This window comes from Zootoca vivipara, chromosome 5 (assembly GCF_965207765.1).
Source record: "Zootoca vivipara chromosome 5, rZooViv2.hap1.1, whole genome shotgun sequence".
Taxonomy (NCBI): Eukaryota; Metazoa; Chordata; class Lepidosauria; order Squamata; family Lacertidae; genus Zootoca; species Zootoca vivipara.
The window spans coordinates 53589003-53595322 of NC_142588.1; positions in this window are offsets into that span (position 1 = coordinate 53589003).

The following is a 6320-nucleotide window of genomic DNA, read 5'->3' on the forward strand; positions in this document are numbered from 1 at the left end:
GGGAAAGCTCTGTAAGCTTCATGGTGCAGTATGAAAAGAGTAATGAAAAGACTTAATTTTACTAAATATACCCTGTTTGATTAAGCATATGGGTCCATACATGCTGTTGGGACAATATTGAGGCGGCCAAGCTTTTCCTTCACGCCATGTATAAGATTGAAGCCTTTTAAAGTGAAGAATCAAAGTTAAATTCAGTGGGACATGGGAATAAACATGTTATAGGTTTGGGCTGCACATCTAAAGTATTGCCTTTTAACTTAACAATGCTAACTTTCTCAGCCATTGGTTTCATACTGTAACTTGTATGCAGATAGTCACACTCATCTACTATTTTTACACAGAGATGCCACCCATGTTTTGGCAAATGTAGCGAGTACAGGCAACACACCTTTTACGTGTGTTCAAAGAATGCACGATCGTGACACGTGGGCTGTTTTTGGACCCAGAAGAGGGCGTAACGGGGGCAGGGCAGGCTTATGCTTACACAGCATCATGCTGTCACTTTTAGGCTGATGGTATTTCTCTGTAGAAAGAGGTGGTGGATGGATTAGAAGCTAGTGTCAAAGTGCAGGTGTGGCAACATCACCTTAGCTCCATCCAGGTTAACGTGGGGTGTGCATGCATGCAGCTGCTTGAATAGGAGAGCCACCGAAAAAGGATAATCCAAGTAAGATGGCAAACGTTCAGCTATACAGTATTGGCTTATGGTTATGTGTCTTGACGGATCCCCTTGATGACACACAAGATAACACACAAGAGTAAACTCAGCAGCTCCTGGAGTTTAGTTACTGTCTAGCTGTAGAACTGAATCCACGGGGCGTTTCAATTGTTCCCAAAGCCTATGGAATTCAGTTCTCAGAGCTAGGCAGCCATGGGGGACTCCTGCTGGTTGAAGCAGCCATCTGTAGGAGAAAGCCAGATGCAATTATGTTACTAGAGATGTCAAAATCCTTAATATGACAACATAGGTGAAAAACTAGTACCCTAGATTGGTAGCATTAAAAAGAGAGACTACCCAGTATCAACTGCTAGCCATGGTGGATTCTATGCTCTGTCTCCATAGTCCAGGCATGTCAAACCTGCGGCCCTCCAGATGTTTTGGACTACAATTCCCATCTTCCCCAACCACTGGTCCTGCTAGCTAGGGATCATGGGAGTTGTAGGCCAAAACATCTGGAGGGCCGCAGGTTTGACATGCCTGCCATAGTCAAAGGCAGTGATGCTTCTGAATACCAGTTTCTGGAAACCACAAGAGGGGACAGTGCTCTTGGGCTCAGGTTCTGCTTGCGTATTTCCCATAGACATCCGTCTGGCCACTGTGAGAACAGGATGCTGGACTTAAATGGGCCCTTGGCCCAACCCAGCAGGCTCTTTTTATGTTTTTAGTACTTTTAAAAATAGGAAGTGTACAGGTTCCCCTACCTCTGCTACTGCAGAGGGTGAGAATCTTAAATCTTAGATTTTTTTTCTTTGTCCTCCCATATGTTTTGAGCATGCCAAATTCCTGGTCTGCTTTTGCCCTCCTTTTTACCCATTCCACTGACATCTTCATCGGTCTGTGTTTAAACTACTCAGCTGCTGACTTCTGCCTCCTCTTAGGCCCTAGGTTTCTTCTCCACCAGGACAGAAATGGAACCTGCTGATTAAAAATAAATTGTGAAATCCAGGATTTTTGTATAGCTGTGATTGGGCAGTCATGTTGTATCTCTTCCACTCCCACTAAAATGATAGCAAAAAAAAAGTCGCTGTATTTTGTGTTCAATAGTAGGTTTGTTGTCTCTCCGGATGAGTTACTCTTAAAAAACAAAAAACTCAACAACCCCGTGTACTCATTGGTGAACTCACTGACCTTGTGGACGATCATAGGGCTACTTCTTGTTTTGTTACTATTTGTTACTATATGAGTATACATACTTCTAAATACTTTTTGTTCTCGCAACTAGGTAGAAGCCCCTAATTATTTTTGTGTGGCTACATGATTGAGTTGGTCTACAAATACTGCTCTTTTACCTTGCTGTTGGTACAATGGTGATCATGTTATTGTCACATAAAACAGGAACTCCTCAGAATGTCATCAAACAGCAGAAAACCTCTAGTACCATAACTATCCCAGCATTAAGCATTCCCAAGGAGCTTCAAAATATGGAGCAGGGAAGGGCCTGGTCTATGAGTTTTGAAAATGTAGTTGCAAGCTGAAAAAGTTTTTCCCAGCAGGAGAAATATTTCCAGATTGGTGGGGGCCAGAAGGATAGGTTGCTTGATGAGATGGCTTTAGAAATTCAAGAATAACAGAAACCGGGGATTTAGCCATTTTACTATATGTATGCCTGAAGAACCTCTCTCCGGATGATGCTACTTAGACTTGCTAGGGCTACACAGTAAGAAGATTCTCATCTAAGACGAAGGATATTTTGGATCAAGTGAGATGCATGCAACTCTTCTTCATCATCATCATAAACTGTGTGATAATCATCATCATCATAAACTGTGTGATAATCTGGCCCAACCCAGGACATTTTGCAGCAAGATGCCCCGCTCCCCATTCTATGCACAGAAGCAGACTCTGGGTTGAATTTTACTTCAAAATTGGTGAAGGAAACTCTGGGCAAAGCTGTGGAGGCTACCAAGCCTGCTGCTTCCAGGTGTGGTGAAGGAAACTGCCTTCACCACACCTGCAAACAGCAGGCTAGGTAGCCTCCACAGCTTTGCCCACCAACAGAATAATAATAATAATTTTTTATTTATACCCCGCCCTTCCCGATTTGAAAACTGGGCTCAGGGTGGCTAACAGTAAATATGAAACATTAATTAAAAGCGACTTTAAAACAGCATAAAATACAACATAAGTATAGCATCCATGTCAATAAAATTCAAAAAATTCAGGGTTATTTTTTGGGGGGAAACCCAGTTTAGTAAACATCAAGTAACCACCAGGGCCAATTGGTCAAGTTTGGTCCAACTGGTCAAGTTTGGTCCGGCTAGGGCCAGCAAGGAGACCAGGGAAGAGTTTAAATGTGGGGTCCCCAAAGGGTTTCTTCATAGGATCAGGCTAATTCAAATTGAAGGCCAGGCGGAATAGCTCTGTCTTACAGACCCTGCGGAAGGGGATCAAGTCCTGCAGAAGGGATTGGTCTGGGGACTTTTAGGAGGAACAGGGAGGGGGGGGTCTACTGCCCTTCAGCATCTGTCTTCTGAGGCGGTCTCCTCATTCTGTCTAATGGTATGGTCAGCCCAATGTGTGTAGCAAGAGCAAACCTTTGCCAGGATAACAAAAATGAGGGGCAAGTAAAAAAAGTTAAAAACAATAAAAGTGGTTTGGCCTTTGCAAGTTTAAAAGGGTTTATGTGTACAGGGCAATGGCTTGTGGAAACAGCCCAAGAGCTCTCCTTCAGACATAGGCCTGGCCAAAGCTGACACCAGTCTGCTTTCATTCTTGTGTTGTATGAGGGCAATTGGGATCCTCCCCTTCCAAACTAACACCGCCAAGCCTCTCGTGTGGTGGTGCCACAGCTCTGGAATGTTCTCCCCCTTGAAATTTAGGAACACAGGCAGCTGCGTTAGATTGAGTCAGACCATTGGTCTCTTCAGTTCAGTACTGTCTGCATTGGCTGGTAGTGGCTCTCCATTACTTCAGACAGGGACTTTCTCCGAGCCCCACTTGGAGATACCAGGGATTGAACCTGGGACCTTCTGCCTGCAAAGCAGGTGCTCTGCCACTGAGCTATGGCCCTTCCCCAATTTTTCAGGTGTCAGGCTCTGTCTTTGGGTGTCTTCCACCATAACTTGAAGGCACTTATCGACATAATCTTTTTAATGTGTAGAAACTAATTCCATTTCTGTCCATTCTAATGTGCTGCGTTTTTTTACCCTTGTAGCTGCTAGGTTATCCTCCTAGTTTTTCCCTCAAGTCAATTGTTGTGAGTGCAACAATGGGAAGTAGAAGCTGTGCTTTATTTTAGTTTTACACAATCGTCTCAGTATGCAGCTGGATGGGGGAGTATAGTGTCTCCGAACTGCTGGCACTCAGTGGGCCGGCACCTATTTTCTTCCCTCGGACTGTGATCTCAACTGACTTCAGCAGTGCTAGTACTCATTGCATTCAAGCCAGTTCACTGTGGCAAAATATGTTCTAAGTAGGCAGAGACTGTGTGGTTCAGATAAGTGATATGGAATGTAGGAAGGGGAAGATGTCTTTCTTCTGTTGTGCAAGTTCCATGTCTCATACTCATATCCTGCCACAATACCCATTACCCAGTTCTACAACAGAGTAGCTAATCCTTTCTTTTGCAGCTCCCACACATGAATCCTGTTTGCTGGATTAGCACAAAAGTGTTTCTGCCTTTTCGATTGGCGCACAGGGATATAGGAGAGACACCATTCTTTCAAAAGGAATATTGCCAAAAATAATAATCGCCTAATCCAAATATGTTCTTTCCAGTGACTGCCCATAAATATTAGAATAAGGCATGTTCTTGCTTTATTTCTGGCTTACTGCTTTTGGTTTATTTGAAACAAACCATGGCTCAGTTTGCCACACCAGCATATGCCTTGTTGGAGTGGCCCAGGCAGCAGAATTTGAATGGGGACCTGTATAGCCCGGGCAGACACATATTCATGATTAAATCAAAGTTTAAGACAAACTGTGGCTTATCGTGACATGTGAACGAAGCCACGGTTACAGACAATAGTGCAGCAGCTGCATTTGCATGAACGCCTAACCCTATAAAAGAAAAGCCTACAGTTTAAGTCTATAGTATAAATCTAAAGTATAAGTGCTGAGGCAGTTATTTACACAGCCCCTTCAAAAGTTCTCTATCTTTACTTATTAAATCTTTCAGTAATATGATAAATTTTTATTTATTATCCCCACCTGACAGAGGCAACTGAGGCTGAAATTGTGACTTGCCAACACTTCTGTAAATTTTAACTCTAATCCATGTTCAGTTACTTGTCCTCAGTGAGTTTTACTCTTCTCTCTCTCTCTCTCTCTCTCCTTTCTCTCTCTCTCTCTCTGTGTGTGTGTGAGAAAGAGAGAGAGAGAATTGAATCCTGATTATCCTTAACTCAAGTTTATGCAAACTACTTAAACTGCATTTTGTCAGATACCACCATCTAACTATTCCTACTGTTAAGATTTTTTTTGCTTTCCCATCTATTTAACCCAAATTTTATGTTCTTGCATCTTAAACAATCTCACCTCTTGCCCTTCCTTTCCTACCCACCAAAAATAGAACCCCTACTCAAACACACCCTTAACTGTTGACCAAAACAAACAAGAAAAATGTACAAAACACTAGTAGTTTGAAATGATAGATCCTTCTTCAAGAACTATGTATGCTGCTTTGATTTGGAATACTAGCCTACGGTGATACTTGCTGAGATTTAAATTTTAATACTTCAGGTTCTAGAACCTACAAAATGTAGTTCAAACAAGAAAAAATTCCCACCATACAGAGATGTTTCTCTGCCTTGAGAGGCACACCTCTCATTTTCAGCACATATTTTCAAATAGTGATATGAAAACAGCGCTTACCTGTTAACTCTTTTCTGCTGTAGCTCCAGCTGTTTCTTCCTAGACTGCAGGAGAAAGGCAGCCAGAGGCACTTAAATATGACAAGCCACTTACTCACTTCTCTTCCTGGACTGCTGAGGCAACTTCCACTGTCCCCTCCTTTTCAACCTTTTGGTTTCCAGGCTTTTCTGAGAAATGAGGAAAGCGTGGGAGGGCGAGTCAAGCATCCCGCAGAAACAAGCCTGCCAGGATCCAGTTCTCAAGAAACTCCCTGGACCTGTCATTGCAGCTGTCTATTCCCAGAAAAGGAAAGAACGCGTGAAAATAGAAAGGTGAGCAGGAGGGCAGGGAGCCATTTCTGCTGGAGGCTGCATTTTCTCCTGCCTTGTTTGAACAGAAAAGGAGGGTCCTGCCATCTCTGTTAGGTTTCTCTTCTCCCCACACCCCACTTCAGCTGAAGGACAATTGAATGGCTATCAATATTCTTGTTATTTCCAGGTGCATGCTATAGTGACCTCTCATTACAAACCCTTCTGGTCTTCTGGTCCTTAGTTATCTATTGATACCCAACTAGGGGAAAAACAGAATGGATCATTCCAGGTGCAGTGGTTGCTTCTTCTTGTCATAAGGGCAAATTTACACATGCTATTCAATCCAGGTAGATTAAACAAAATGTCTGCATGGACTGACAACCAAATCAGCCCTGCGGTCAGCACCCCCGGGCAACTGTTGGGCCCCCAGTTTTGACAGGGCTCACCAGCGCTGATTCCTATCCTGACACAAACCTCCAAGTCTGGGAGTAGCCATC